Source organism: Triticum aestivum, chromosome 4A (assembly GCF_018294505.1).
Source record: "Triticum aestivum cultivar Chinese Spring chromosome 4A, IWGSC CS RefSeq v2.1, whole genome shotgun sequence".
Lineage (NCBI taxonomy): Eukaryota > Viridiplantae > Streptophyta > Magnoliopsida > Poales > Poaceae > Triticum > Triticum aestivum.
The window spans coordinates 606,773,741-606,791,100 of NC_057803.1; positions in this window are offsets into that span (position 1 = coordinate 606,773,741).

Sequence of the window (17,360 nt, forward strand, 5' to 3'; positions counted from 1 at the left end):
TGTGCAATGCTTATGTGAAATCTCAATCCAAAACTGATTCATTTCATTGGAAAAATCAACGCCGACGTCAAGATCAGTCTCCTTTTCAAAAGTGAGCGAGCAGAGCTAAAAAAGATGGAGTTACCTGGAGATGAACAATTTCGATTTAATAACACAAATAGTACAAAGCGTCCCACACATCCATTCTTTTATTTTTTTATTTTTTCCATCCTACGTTGGATCTCTAAGCAGAAAGACTTGTCAGAAATCGCCGGTTGGGTTGGTCCGACCAAGAAAGGCATGGGAGTGGACAGGCAGAAGTGAAAGACTCGCTACCAATAAAGATCCAAAACTCCTCATACTCCCACCTTCATTCATAGAGTTGGAGGAATCCACAAGAGGCCTACCCATTCATAATTGCATAAAAGAACCATTCTTTTTATGAAAACTCTTGTTCCAACCTCACCTGTGGTCGAATGAATACGAAAGGGTTCCGAGCAAATGGATACAAATTGACCTTGTGGATCCGATGATACCACGCCTAGGAGACTTTCAGAAGAATAAGAAGAAGAAGGCAGATTCAATTCGCATTCAGTTCTAGCTATTTCCGCACCCCCTAATCGACCAGAACAACAAATACGTATCCCCTCCACAACCCCTTGGGGTTATCCTGCACTTGGAAGAAGAACTAGGAAAAGGAAAAAAATATAGCGGGTAATCCAGATCAGAGTTCTTTGGATGGCATGTAATGGATTTCATTATGAAAAGGGTCATTTTTTTATGTTGTAAACTTCATATCCAGATAAACAAACTTATTATTAGTGCTCCAAGCTCCATGTGTTCTAGAGCTAAGACTACGTTGGTGTTGGCTCCCCTTATCCTTCCTCTGGCATTCGCCGATCAATTTCTAAATGAGTGGTATTTCGATTCTCTAACTGCTCAAATAGCAATGGTTTCCTGTTCCGCATTGACCCTAGGATTGGCGGCTTGGCTTAAAGAATATGGGATTCTATCAAGGGACAAGAAAGAATCCCAAGTCTATCCTATCTTGCCACGGTCGAAAGCACAATGCCTTTCTCTTCCTATACCAAAATCATCATTTCATTCCTCCGTGTGAAATAGAATTCATTAAAGAAGAATGCCAGTATCGAAGTAAAGTAAACCATTAGAATAGCTAACCATTCACTGCCTTCGCCCGGTAAGAAAGTGGAAACTGCCTGGCTGCGAGACTGTTCTTTTCGCTGGAGAAAGAGAACACTTATTTTCACAGGATTTCTGTAAGAATCAATCGGGGCACGAGTATTCGAAGTAGAAGCGCTAACATTCCCCCTTCCTTGAGAAAGTGCTTGACCCCAAGCCGGTGCATAAGGAAAATGAGTCTTCAGGTCGATGAGGTCCTCCCCCGTTCATGATTTGGAATCGATTGGATATGTTACTATCAACTATCCTTGTTTCTATTTCTATTGCATTCTATCTCATTGTATCACATTCTGTTCTACGCTCCCTTACCAAACCAACTAAACTATTTGCCATGTTTTTGACAAATGACCTAACTTTGATGTGATGTGCCCGGCTAGCCCGGATCATTCTTAGAGCAGCCGATTTGATGACAGGAATTTCCTTGTTTGTTGCAGCCTAAGATTGGGATTGACCTACTCTTCTTCTATAACCGGGATCTTACGACTCTCGTGCTTAATAAGTTGGCACCAGGAAAGCAGGTAAGGTGAACCTCGTTTGCCAAAGCCCTTTTGAAATACCTTCTTTTTGAACCTTTAGAAAATACCTGCTAGCTATCCCTAGTTTTGTTTAACCAGCTTTCCCCCAAAAAGGGGAGATCCAAGAGATGTGCTGCAAAATGGAAGCTGTGTTAGTCCTCGGCAAAAATCATCTTCCTTTATTAAAGACCCGGGAAGCGACTAGTCGCTTCTGGCGAAGCTTAACAAAGGCCGACTACTACATAGAGACAACTACGAACAGCCATGAGCGATAGTGAAGTCGTCAGAGGCAGAAGCTGTTGCTTGACGGACGAAGCCGAGCCGATACAATAGGCGGGCGAAGTGAGTGAGACCAAGACGGGCCAGCCAATACGAAATGCTCGAAAAACGGCCGTGCTTAAAGGATGCCCTCAGCGTCGAGGAACATGTGTTAGGGTGTATGTGCGGCTCGTTCAGATCATGACTTCAAACAAATATTAAAAAAATTGAAGTATCCATGATTAGTTGAGAAAGACTATCCAAATCTATGGATCTCCCCAGCGTCCAAGCTAGACCCCATCCAAACCAAATCCGCCACTTGTTGGGCGAAGCCTTGCTTTCTATGAACCAAAAAGGAGGTCTATTTGTCCGATTTAGGAGACCAGACGTATGGTCTTTCACGCGCCTACTCAAAGTCCGTGTTTTGAGCACATTTGACTATGAAATCAGGCCTCTACGCCGAGCTGCGGGTAATTCATTTTCCGGATGGTGCTTCTCAATAGAAGGATCGATACGGGTAGGACCACTAACCAACAGGAAAGCAGGGATAATAAATAAAATAGGAACTGGATAAAATTGTATATCGAAACGACTTCTAGCATCACCGGAGGGATCGGAACCACATTCTGGATAGGTTGAACTATTGGAAGCTAATGGAAAAGGAACACCAGGGAGAGCATTGCCACTACCCTGGTCTCCTAGATCCACTGCCATTACCTACTTCTGCTTGGACTGACACCTCTTCGTTGAAACGATTTTCATGAATCTCGAGATGATACTGATTGGCCTGAAATCCTCGACGGTGTGGGCATCTTTTTTCAATAAAACCGAAACTGTTTCCGCCTTCCTCTTGAACTGAGCTATTTCTCTGAAATATACAGTTTCACATCATTACAGGAAATCTTATACCTGTGTATTACCAGCCGGTATGGAGCCATCGTCGTCTTCGGTGTAGCATGAGGTAGAGGCAACTCTTATTCCGGTTGTTCCCAATTCAGAGAGCTTTGGATCGGGTCGAGGCAACCGAAAGGGCCACGACCCTTTATCATGAGCAACATCCAAGACCAATAGCGGGAGCGAGATTGCCTTGATAGCACCAGGCACATAATGTGCCGGCACCATGAGGCAACGCCGCAAGCGCTATTCGGCCGCAGCAGCACACCCAAAGGGCGTTCACCGTGAGGTAAATTTTGTACTAAGCACCATTATATGATGAATATCATCCAACGAGTTCACCGATCCAATGCCTATGAATTTCTCTTATATTGTTCTTGCTAAGTTACTACTGCTATCGTTAATGTTACCCTTGCTACAAAATCATAGCTATCATTGTTACTGTTACTATTGATGTTGCTACTACTATCAAAACTATCATATTACTTTGGTATTGATCATATTGCTATAGATAATTAATCTCCAGGTGTGGTTGAATTGACAACTCAGCTGGTAATACTTGCAAATATTATTTGGCTCCCCTTGAGTGGAATCAATAAATTTGGGTTGAATACTCTATCCTCGGAAACTGTTGCAATCCCCTATACTTGTGGGTTGTCAAGATCTAGTTGGCATCACCTCGTCCATAATGGCCTTTCCATGGCACACACATCATAGAGGCCGTTCGATGAGGCTATACATGCCGTGACGTTGGCTCATCCTTCACGCATCGTCCGATTTGGACGCCGCACATGGGTCGGGGCGCCATCTATGCCTTCAGTCGGTTGAGAGGGGACGAGGATGGCTCCTCCATTGCGTGGTACGGCAGCGGTGATGCCTGTCTTGCCTTGACGCGGGTTGGCTGCGTCGACGGTGGCGCTAGACCACGGGAGCGCAGTGACCACTTGATCATGAGGCTGGCCTGACGCTGGTACTCCTCATTCGTTGTTACTGTCTCCACGAGGAGGTGTGGCCACTGCTCCTCATAACCGATGAAGATGACGATATCTACCTTCTTGAAGGATTCAACAGCCGTGAGGTCGAGGGGCCCAAAGAACGGTAGTGGCGGCGCCAAGATTCGGGTCCAAAGGTTGATCTGAACCACCGCCTTTGCTGGTGTGGAGAACAAGGACTTCGGCATGGTCGTTTGGACTGTGCCAGAGCATAGAGGATTGAAGAGGCGGGGAGCAGAGATGAATAGCAATGGTGTAGTGCGGTCAGATGGTGCTGTAGACCTGCTTAAATAGGCACAACCAGGCAATGGCCAGAAAGTTGGCTTAATGCGGCACAGTGGCCAGAGTAGGTTTCTCGGTCGATGCATCACAATTGAAGTGGTGCAATCCATTCATCTGGTTGCGTAGCTCTGCTCAATATCAATGCCATGGAGTCTTGTCCAGTCTCAAGCGGCACTGACCGACATGATTCTGCAGCAACCGCTTCACATGGTGAGGGTTTTTCTGGCGGAGAGGTTTTTGGGTGTTACTGCAGTGTGGGACGCGTACGTGTGTGCGGTAAGGACACCTGCAATTAATCCATTTCGGGGACCTATGTGGTACTACAAGGGTGGTAAACTGCGTCCTGACTGTTCGGTCCGAACGGTTGTGGGTGGTTTGAGGGGCCACGTTGGGGATTAGACTGTGTCGATCGCGGAGGTGTTGGCCACCGCCGGCCATACGACTCCTCTGGGGTGTGGACTGAGCATGATGGTCTTGACATCGCCGACTCGACCACTCTCAAGAAGAGGGACCAGGACCTTCTCCGGCGTTTGAAGGATCCAGTGCGTTCTTTGGCCCGAATTAGAGAGAAGATGTTGGGCTTTCTTCCTTTTGATTTAGGCGATGTCGGGGTGATTTGGTGTTGAAGAACGGGAATAGGGCGTCTATTGGACAGGTGATGACACGAACATCCATGCCAGTTCTAAAGAATTCAGAAAAAAATTCATCAAAAAAAGAAATGAAAAGTTTGGTTCTCAGGAAGGGGATCGGGATCATGTGGTGCCTACAGTTAATTCCACGATTGACTTTGATGATTTCAAATTTAACTTTCCAGCAGTTTGGGAGGAGAGCTTGGCTCTATGATTTCCTCTGTTCATGCATGTCTCCACCCTATTGGTTGCCATGATTTTTGTAACAATAACATGGCAAAATTCATCACTTTCTGTGTACTCAAATTTGACAAAAGCTTGACAATTTTTTTCTAATTTGCCATGGTGTTTTTATAATGGTAACATAGCTAGTTAGCATGGCAAATTGGAGAGCAAACCCATTATCTTACCATGGCATTTTTATTTTGAATAGCATGACATTGTTGTAATTAAGAGCATGTCAATTTTATCATTCAGAGCATGGAGTTTTTTCTAATAGCATGGCAATGTTTTATCCCTAACATAAAAACTATTTCTAAATTGCATGGAAAATTTAATTTTTGAATCATGTCATTTTTAATGTAGAGCACAACAATTTTAATAATTGTAACCGACAAAGAAGATATAGAGCATAGCAATTTTAAAATATGTATCATTGATTTTTTAATTTCTAATGCCATGCCATTTCTATTATGTCGATCGTGGCAATTTCCCTTTCTGTTTTCAAACATTCAATTTTGAATAATTCTTGACCATGGCATTTTCTTGTGCTTTTATATATATTTCAAATTTTCCATGTATGATTTTATTTGATGGCATTTTAATGGAAAAATAAACATTGCAAATTACATAAATGGTTTTTGGAATTTTTGGTACCACCGGAATGGCAATTTTATTTTCCACAGTTGTTCTAATCGTCAAACCAACAATTTTTTAAAGAATTTCTAGTGATAAATAGTTTGCTTTTTAAAAATTATGTTGTAGTTTTATTCACTAGAGGATGAAAACTTTGTTTTTTTTGTGTATTTGTTCATATATCATTTTTCCTTGACTTATTTTCGCCACTTTTTACCTAATCCTTTTGAACATGATGGTATTATTATTATTATTATTATTATTATTATTATTATTATTATTATTATTATTATTATTATTATTATTATTATTATTATTTCATGGCAGTTTGTATTATTTTGTTCAGCCATTCAAAGTCAAGTCTAAATAGCAGTTTTTGGGCATTTGTGGTAGCTCATAGCGAACTAGGCTTTTTCTTACCCAACTAAAATTGTTTTGACATTGATATGGCAGCGGTTTTGCACAAATGATAGCCCAATTAGCGCCAAAAAGTTCAGAAACAAGAAAAACAGAGAAATAAGATAAAATGAAAATATAAATTGAAAGTTTTGCATCAGTATGTCAGAAAAATAAAAGGAGAAAACATTAAATGAAATTTTTCAGGAGATTTAGAACCAATAAGGAATACAAATTAAAAAATTAGACTGGAGGAACATACTGAAACCACAAAATTGAAATGAATATTTACAGAGAAAGCAAGAAAATGGAAATGAAGATAAGTAAGGAAAAACTTAGTACATCAACTTCTCTCATGGTGTCGCTGTGTGCCTTTTCAGTTGTTCACTCAAAGGCTGTAAGGGTGGTGTCCTTGCCATTGATCCATTGGCTGGTAGGGCTGCGGACGGTGTCGGCCCTAGTCGGCGCCGGTTCTCTCCAAGACACATGCCTATGTTCGATGGCCAACTAGTGATCCCCAATGCTACATGTTTGGTGCGTATATGATGTTCAAATCCATTGTCAAACATTAGCCTCCCAAAAGAAGGCTACCCTGCTTCAAATCCATTCCCCTAAAAAAATAAAGGTGTCCAGTATGTATGCAGCTTTAATCTAATGTCACCGTGGTTTCTATCTTTGCTGGTGGTATCTGAGGTTTATCCCCCACTAACCTTGGAATCTAAAGTAGGGTAGCCATCTTTTGGGAGGCTAATGTTTGACAAGAAAAGGAACCAGATCAAGATTAGTATAATTTGAGTCCCTACTACAGAGACAAAATCTCCGGGCAAGGAGCATGTACAGTTTTGAAAACAACAACCGCACCTTGCTATACCAGTTTGGTTAATAAAATAGAAGCTCGGATAGGCATATATGCATGCATCACGGCTAGTTGGGACGTCATGCTCCTCCAACAAGTGGCTAATTTTCATGTTTTGATCCTTTTTGAAACCTATTCGACACAACAAGTGTGAAAATCCTTAGTCACTAGGCAAGAAAGCTCGATGGGAACAAAAAGGATACAATTAGTTCAAAATCAAAAAAATATACAATTTTAAAGGAAAGAAGGAATGGCAAGTTTCCTTCCATTGAACATCAATCAATCTAGAAATAGGTAAAGGAAGGCGAGATCTAACCCTAGTTTGAATTTTTTTTCAAGATCTGACCCTTTTGCTAATGTGCAACTGCAAAATTCTTCTAAGTATTGAACACAGTGCGTGGTCGTGCCTACCGCCGAACACCTTGGCTGTAGGATACCGCCAGTCTATTTGCGGTAGGGACGTTTCCTACCGCCAAGGTCCCTGGCGGTAGGCTGTTACACCCTACCGCCATGGACCCTGACGGTAGCAAAAGGGTCAGAACTCGATTTTTTTCAAACTAGAATCACATCTCGAATAGGTTTCAGAAAAGGATCAAAACACGGAATTTTGCCCCAACAAGTGGCACTGCAGAGATCGGAGATGGAACAGGAAGGCAACGCGCCATCGCCGATGGGCTCGATCGGCCAATAGTTCCTGAAGATGCTCCTGGCCACGTACCCACAGTTACAGGGGTCATTACAGGACATGGTGCCGGTTTCTCACGCACGCACGCACCGGCAACAGCAGCTCCACCATGCTTGTCCCTGGCCGTGTGTCGTCTTCAACCATCCATCCGCAACCCACAGAGCATAGCATAGGGTTCCTCCATGATATTGCGTGGCCCTGTACATGTTGTTATCTGAATCTTATTTGCTTTTAGCTCTATACGCACGTACACTGACTGCCACGCCCATCTCTTTCTGCTGCCTCCATCTCCATCAGATCGATCGGAGGATATGTAAATTAGCTGGATGCCAATATGTTGTGTAGGTTGGGTCAACAGTCCTGCCTATTTTGGTTAGCTTTTGCATGTTCCAATCGGTGCCACTTTACACGTAACGAGTGTGTACAAACAGTACTTCATGGCTCCTGGGTGGTTGAGGCAACGTCTCCGCTGAGAGTAAAAGAGATCCACCCATCCTACAAAATAGAAACGAACATAATGCCTTAATGGGATCGGACGAGACATGCCTGCTCCTCGCGCGTGTGCCCATCCGTACTCCCGCGTACGTGGCTTGATGTGATTGGAACAAAATAAGGCCCCGCTCCACCCCTTAAAATCAGCGGGGGAGATGATTAAATTAGAAAGAAAAAAAAACAGCCGTGGGATGAAGTGGGAGTACGGATGGGAGTATGCGGAGGGTGTATTGAAAAGCATCTTATATTTTGCATAAACATTTTTATATATGTTCCTTCAATTTTACTCTTTATGTATCAAAATGTAAGATGTTTATTGATAGAAAGGGTGTATTGAAAAGCATCTTATATTTTGAGACAGAGGGAGTACTTCACAAAGATATTTTGAAATAAATAAATGAGTTCTTAATTCCATGATTTTTCATATTAATTTTCCCTTTTTACATTGTTTCCAATATTTTAAAAGTTCTTAATTTCCCTGTTTCTTAAAACTTATATGATTTTCAAAACTTGTGGACTCCTCTCAAATATAAATGATCCACGTTGTTTTGAGAGCAATATTTTTCCTGTTAATTTCCTATAAACCAAACTTTAAAATTTTCCGTGCTCTTATCCAATCACTAAACTTTAATAACGGTGTGCAACCATCAGTAGGAGTGATGACGAATAACGGGTGAAGAACTAATGAGGCTCCGAGAAGAGGAGGACTAGTCAACTCAGTGGAGCCGAGGACGAGGAAATAATCGTCACCAAAGGGACCAAACTAATTATATATGTTTCTTTTGTCTTGTTGGTTTAAAATGAATTAGTAATGAAACTATATATGTTTTTGACAATTATAGGCTTCCATTAATCATGTCATACAAGAATTTTAACATTAATTATCAATAGGTTTTGTTCATCAAGAAGAGAACTATAGTATTGTGAAGATAGTTCGTATGCATTGATGAGCATCTGGATGCACTAAACTAAATTGGACCGAGAAGGCACAGTTTATATTAAAAATGATCTTGTCCTGCAAGAAGTTTTATCTGATATGACTACCCAAAGTTTGACAAAATTTATATTAAAAATTTATCAACATTGACAATACTAAAGTATTATAGTATGAAAATTAATTTTATAATGTATCTAGTGATATTTGTTTACTGTTTTGAATGTTGATAAAGTTTGACTTCAGAATTTTTTATATGTAAAGTAAACAAAAATGAAAGGAATACAAGCAACATGACCATGTCGATAAGAAGACCAGCAGTACAACAGCACGGGCGTTGCCGGCTGGCTGACCCCATGTTTTAGGATAATGCAAGAATTAATCTTATGGCCTTGACACTCGAAGAAACACTGGGAATAGCCCTCCGTCCGCATAATTTTTCTAACACAGTACAGACACAAGCGCTCATACATATACGTACACTCACTCTTATGAACGCGCACATGCACACCCTACCGCTATGAGCACCTTCGAGAGACTGAGCCGGCATATCGTGTGGAGATTTACGAAGTCATCGTAGGCGTCTCGTCATCGACGGGAACGTCTCATCTCACTGAAAACGCATCACTGGAAATCCTGAAATAAATCCAGGAATAATGCGAGTACCAGAATTTAAACCCTGGTGGGGATAATTCATTTTGTTTTGATCCCTCTTGACGTAAATTTAATTTCTGGATTACAATTCAACAAATAATGGAGCACAAAACATTAGTGTAAAATATTATTTTTAAGAAAATTGTCACCTATTTTGTAAATGAATAAATGAAAAGTATTAGATTTCTCCCTGCAGTAAAAAAACAGTATTGAATATCAAACCTTCTATTTCTGTTAAAAGAAAGGAAATGACAAAACATAGCGGCAAGAACAAAATCAATAGAGATTGGGCCAGGTCGCGCATAGTCCATGGCCTAGATGGATCCCCTTGACTTCAACTTGCTTAGGCCCATGTACGCGCAAGCTTCTGAGGCAACCAAAAGAAAAATAATTTGTCAAAAAAAAAACAAAAAGAAAAATAAAGAACTAATAATAACTAAGATAAATAAAGGAATAATGTCAAGTTGGGTGTACTCTGAAGATGCAAAGAAAAATTAGTACGATAGATGGATGAGCATATAATATGAATGGGTATCTATCAGTCACTGTCGGACTTCTCTTTGTACACGTGACCATGTTTATACGTGCGTAAATGCATGATTTAGCCGTGAGTCTAACTTTAGTCTAGCTGCTTAACCAGTAATATTTGCTTGCCTACTGCCGGGAATAAAATCTCCGGAAATGTATAAATCAGCAACGACTGCTTATGCGATGCTCGAAACAGCCTTCCGCTCTGCTGCAGGGAATATTAATTTGGTCATGTTTGCAGGTGCATGCATGTTTAGTTGCACCGAATCAACTCTGAAAGTTCCTCCGGTCAAGAAGCTGTTCATGATTTACACGTGCTAGCTGGTCCTAGCATGTACTACATGCAAAGTAATGGTAAACATGGAGAATGCATGCATGCTTTGGTGATGCTAGCACGTACACACACATGTTTAGCTCGATCGTCGTCTTGCACGTACACACACATGTCATGCTTTGGTGAGTCATGCATGGCACCCCATATAATGCACGACGCAGCAAAATATTTCACATGGTCATTCATAGGTCAGTACTCAGCGTAAGCGTACTATGCATAAAGATCGAGCGGATCGATCATATCCCATCACGGCAGGTTGTTATACTTACTTGCATCGACGATCTGCCGCGTCAGTTCGACCCATGCACGACTTTCCTCATGCACGTACGTACCTACGTACGTACTATAACCCGCTCTCTTCCTCTCTTTTTTTTTCAAAGATCCAGCGTTCGCTAGCATTTCATAGATTAAGCACAAAGCAAGCGGAAAAGAATGTGCGATCAAGTGATCAGTGGATGCATACAGAGAAAACAACAACAAAAAGTCCCTCGGCCTAGCCAAAGAGAAGACCAACAGCTAACCCAGGCCAACAGCACCACAAGAGATACAAGGTCGCCGGCACAGATCTTCGCAGTGTCATCGCACATCATCCATCAAGCTCGCAGCCCGACAACTTTGACTTCGCTGCAACATGGAAGGGCACCCGCATCAAGCACGTTCGCCACAAGTGTGTTCCTCAATCTCATTGGAGAGAGAAGGCACTGGTTAATGTTTTAGAGAAAAATCAAGGGGTCTCAAGTATCAACAATTTTTTTGAAAATATATTACTGGGGATGACACTGTTTCTGTCCATAACGTATTACATTCGTTAGTGTTTGTCCAAAACGATAGCTTTTACGATTCCACCTGTGGTAGAAAGCATCAAACCCAGGCTCAGCCAAACATCACCACCACAAGTACACTTCCACCCAAAGAGTAGAGGATGGTGTAATAAGAAAATATACATTCAGGAAGGTCAGGACACTAGAGCAACGCCATCGTTCGACCAAGAGGGAATCAAGTATTTTCACCTGGAGTATAAGAGGGGAAGAGAAATCGCAACGACGCCGTCAGGATGAGCATATTGCATGAAAGCGTCACCACCATCAGTTTCGGCCATTCGAGGCAAGACTTCTTCGGCAAAATCACCTCCCCTAGAGGTTGAAACAATCACCGAGAAGCCGACACACTTAGCACCACACACACCATTGGTGAGTCGCCACACCACCCATGCGGTGAATGCTTTAGTCCAACGCCCTTAGGCGACACAAACTGACAGCCTTGCGCCAGCGGCAAAAAGCCCCTACAGTGTTTAGGGGGAAATGGAAAATTTTATTGACTTTTTTGAAATGCTTGAAATTTCTTCATTATAGCAGAAATCAAATTATTTTTCTTTAATTTGTTTACGGATCCTTGTGGGGACATGGGTAATAAGTTTCCATTTCTAAGATAAGTTTGATTTAGAAACATGTTTAATATATTTACACCAACAGAAGAACAATACCCCCCAAAAAAGGAGAAGAACAACACACTTATATTTATCTGTCCTTTAAGGTGGAAGTAAGCTCTCGGTTCCCATCACTGCCTAGTATATGCAGTTCATTATTTATTTTGTAGATGGGTAGATGCACAAGTTTTGTTCTTTCGAAAGGGCACCATTGCCAACTAGGCACATCTTTTGTTGTTCGAAAGGGCACCATGCCAAGCAGGCACATGCCCAGGAAGAAACAAAATATGTCCTGCAAACAAGGCTCCTTGCATGGATACATACATGATGCATGCATGTGCTTGCTCCGATCCCCCAACGTATTTTTTTTCCTTGTCCTATTCCTCCTGCTGATCCAATTATTAGCTGGGGAAGATCCAACATAGTCCAGTAGAACATGAGATGGAGCTCTATATGTCTAGATGTAGACCTCATATGCTAAACAACCACCAGATCGGCCCTTATAGCCTGCATTGTCTTACTGCTTGTCGTTTCCCTCAACAGATTCAGATTTATATATGAATATCATCGCAAGGAAAACATATACTATGTACACAGAATGTACAACAAATTCTCAATTATATGCATGGGGACAGTGTATAGGAGTACATGTGCACACAGGGGATGCCAGTTGAAGACGAGATGTGTGATGATCACGTTCTACATATGAGTCCAGATCATGGACAACCTGCTGCGTGCCTACTAGAGGAGCACTTGCTATTAGATTAATTAATAAAAAAGTTCATTAGCAAGGAGGAAATAAATTCAGCCTGTCGGTTATGTACTTATGTGGTCCTGTGTGAATTTCTTTTGTGTGTAGAAAAAAGGGGTCTGCCCCCCTGCTTGATGAACAAAGCACATAATGTTTTTAATGGGGTCCTGCACAAATATAACACTAAATGTGGTAAGCCCGATAGCCAAATCTTATGTCAGCAACCTTTCACACCTACAATGGCTTTACCACTTTAAGCATGCATGAAGCCCATAGTTTTGCCCCACAATTAGTTAGCCGGTATGCCATCTAGTTAGGGTTCAATCTTCCAATTGGGTCTTAAACTAGTTGGACTGCCTGTGACAGTGTACTAATCATGCATGCTTAATCCACAAGTGCTATGATTTGCGGCTAGCTGGTACATCCCTGTACTTAGCGCGTGGCCACCGTAAGCCAAAGGAATATATTTAGGGGGAAAAGCTAGAGGAATATCAATGCCTGCATTGTATAGTAAATTGGCTAAACTCTTTTTTTTGCGGGTTAAACAACGGGGGATATTTTGGATATTACTTCAGTCAAACTTTCAAAACTTTGAACGTCAATATCATCTAAAGTATTTAGATTAGGAAATTGCAAATTCGTGTAGATTGCCTCAAAAAGTAGTTCTTGAATAAGTATTATCATATATTAATTAAATTACAATGGCCAAAATGGCATATAGAGCACTGTATTGATTCGTTTCTATAGTGTCACTCATTTGTGAATTTCTTATGCAAGAGGTGACCTATGTGTCAACTGTTGTTTTTCCAACAGGGATATATAACTCAAAGATATTAGTACTTTAGTTTACGTGGGCACAGACCCACATTAACTTGCACTAAAAAGCCTCTTGAAACTTAAGGAATCAATTAGCTAATTTTTTGCGAGATATCTACATATTTTATTTCTAGTAAACAATTCAGTTGGGTTACCTCTTACCTGGCTGCTAGCTAAACATATAGGGATCATCAAGTCTAGAAAATTACGAACGAGTTGATCTCTCGTGTATATAGTGAGCTGATCAGTCCTTGTCCTCATGCATCTAGCTAGCTGATCACACCCGTTAAGTAATTAATTATCCTCTGATGAGAACATGTACATGGGTGTACATATTTTGGGCAGTGCAATAACGACAATCATATCCCTGCAAATCAGCGCACACTCGCTCAGCATTTTTAATCACCCTGATTAATTAATACTAGCTCACACGATCCTAGCGTCCCAGTGCTCACGGCTTGCTGGAGATGAAAGGACAAGCCATGGATTTTTGTAATGACACAAACACTTGTCTCATTCGACAGCAAGTAGTTTGGCCTTACTGGAACCTGCCTACCTAGCTACCCCTCCGTCTCAAAATATAAAAATGTTTTTAACATTAGTGTAGTGTTAAAAATGTTTTTTTATTTTAAAACAGAAGGAGTAGTTTCATACACGCATGGAAATTAAAGAACGTGGTGCTAGCACATGCCCCGATGACAAATGGGCCCTTGTTTTGATGCTAGCACATGTACGTGCTAGCGGACGCGTGTTGTGCGGTTGTGCAACGTGGTGCTTTTTCTTGGTCAGCCAACTAACTAAGAAGAGTAAAACCACAACGATACCTTGTAAAATGTTGGTAATGTAAGTTTAATTTGCAGACGGTAACCATGTAAAATGATCATGCGTGACACTTAATTTTGCCTGTGTTTATTTATTTATTTGAGGGAACCTTTGTTTAGTCATTTTTTTTAGTTTTTTGTTTTACATTTCTTTGGTTGTTTAGTTGGTATAACAATTTCTCAGCTTGAGTTAGTGCTAATGAATTAGCACCGACAATTGAGAGTGATACTTTTTAGAATATATTATTATTTGAAGTGACGTATTTTAACAACTAATTCCTCTGTCCCAAATTATCAAATGGTTTTGCTAAGTTAATAGATAGACTACGAAGACGTCTATGATGATTCGTCAATTTTAAAATGATGTGTCGGCATGCATTCATACGGGTGATTGTATGCAGGGACGATTTTACTCAACGGGCTTCAACAGCCTCGGTTGTTCGGTCGGTCTGGAGATTTCTTCACATAAATGAAGAAAAGATTAACCACGTGGTGCTCGTTGCACCATCCGTATATAAGCATGCAAAATGGAGCATGCATGCATTGGATTGTTCGGTCGGTCTTGTTTCGCCTCATCTCATCTTGGCCTTAACTAATGGACACGTACTGCTACGTAGTACACCTGTTTGCGGGTCCCTTCTTCTTGCATCCGTGCATGCATGGCACGCACTTGATCGATCAGCTGCGTATTCGGCATGCATGGACACGTGCCCTACACACGTATATTCGGTGGAATGTCCGAGCAGGGCAGATATATAGCCGTTGATTCGTCATTCATGCACGCTCAACATAGTCGTTACATGCTTTTTGGTTCAATTAGTCGTCACGATTAACTTTTGTACACTACACATGGTCGTTGCCTGCTGCGTTTGTTTATGAAAATCAAACGCACGCACGCACGCATATACAATGCGACTCGTGCTTCGCGTGTAAGCGGTAGAATATACGTCCGTCCGTCCGTCGATCTTGATTTGGATGTATCATCCATGTCTGGCTACCTAGCTTTGGACTTTTAGTTTTCATGCATGCCGCACATACACCACAACCACAGAACCTGGTCTCCTAGCTAGCCAGGACCTAACACCTACTCAGTGCCGATTAGATTAGACGTGGGTCAAATCTCGTGTGGTTGTCAAGGATCCTCGATAAAAGCATCTTCAGCCGCGTCCTTAACAGGCCCCCTAGGCCACTTTTTCAGCGCCGACGTTAAAAAATCGCCCCAGTCGCGCCCCCAGGACGCCGAAAATCACCGGTTCGGCCTTTTTTTCCGCCCGGCGGTCACATGCCGAACCCGACGCACTGGGGGGCAATTGGGGACTCTGGCGCAAGGGAAAAGCGCGGCTGGCCCACACCAGTAGGGGAAAAGTCAAGGTTTTCTTCCCCGACTCGCCTCCCACCCCCCGCGCCCTCGCCCGCCACTAGCTATATCCCGGCGCCGCCCGCCGCCCTTCACCGCTAGATAGCCATTCCCCACCGGAAAAATAGCAGAGCTTCGCCGCGGCAGCCCCTCCAACAGTAGTTGGGCGTTTCCGACCGCCGTTTCCGGCCGCGGAGGGGCAGTTTAGCGGCGGGTACATGCCCATCGGGCGCAAGGTGTTCGGCGATTTGCCTGCCTCGACGATGGACTCGGATGACGAGGAAGCGCTCGCCGCGCTGCTGGAGGAGGAAGCCGAGGCCAACGTCCAGGAAGAAGAGCATCTCATGGTGCTCGCCGCCCTCGCCCAGCTGCTGGCGAGCAATGAAAAGCCGCGGCGAGGTGGCTTGGCGTCGGGGCGGGTGAAAGCAAAGAACTGACATCGTCTCGAAGGCTACTGCATGCTCTATGAAGGAAATATGCCCTAGAGGCAATAATAAAGTTATTATTTATTTCTTTATAATCATGATAAATGTTTATTATTAATGCTAGAATTGTATTAACCGGAAACATAATACATGTGTGAATACATAGACAAACAGAGTGTCACTAGTATGCCTCTACTTGACTAGCTCATTAATCAAAGATGGTTATGTTTCCTAACCATAGACAAAGTAGTTGTTATTTGATTAATAGGATCACATCATTAGTTGAATGATCTGATTGACATGATCCATTCCATTAGCTTAGCACCCGATCGTTTAGTATGCTGCTATTGCTTTCTCCATGACTTATACATGTTCCTATGACTATGAGATTATGCAACTCCCGTTCACCGGAGGAACACTTTGGGTACTACCAAACGTCACAACGTAACTGGGTGATTATAAAGGAGTACTACAGGTGTCTCCAAAGGTAAATGTTGGGTTGGCGTATTTCGAGATTAGGATTTGTCACTCCGATTGTCGGAGAGGTATCTCTGGGCCCTCTCGGTAATGCACATCACATAAGCCTTGCAAGCATTACAACTAATATGTTAGTTGTGAGATGATGTATTACGGAACGAGTAAAGAGACTTGCGGGCAACAAGATTGAACTAGGTATTGGAATACCGACGATCGAATCTCGGGCAAGTAACATACCGATGACAAAGGGAACAACGTATGTTGTTATGCGGTCTGACCGATAAAGATCTTCGTAGAATATGTAGGAGCCAATATGGGCATCCAGGTCCCGCTATTGGTTATTGACTGGAGACGTGTCTCGGTCATGTCTACATTGTTCTCGAACCCGTAGGGTCCGCACGCTTAAGGTTACGATGACAATTATATTATGAGTTTATGCATTTTTATGTACCGAAAATAGTTCGGAGTCCCGGATGTGATCACGGACATGACAAGGAGTCTCGAAATGGTCGAGACATAAAGATTGATATATTGGAAGCCTATGTTTGGATATCGAAAGTGTTCCGGGTGAAATCGGGATTTTACCGGAGTACCGGGAGGTTACCGGAACCCCCCCCCCCCCCGGAGCTATATGGGCCTTAGTGGGCCTTAGTGGAAAAGAGAAGGGGCAGCCCAAGATGGGCCGCGCGCCTCCCCCCTCCCCTAGTCCTATTAGGACAAGGAGAGGTGGCTGGCCCCCCTCTCTCTTTTCCCCCTCCGCGAATCCTATTCCAACTAGGATTGGGGGGGGGGGGGAATCCTACT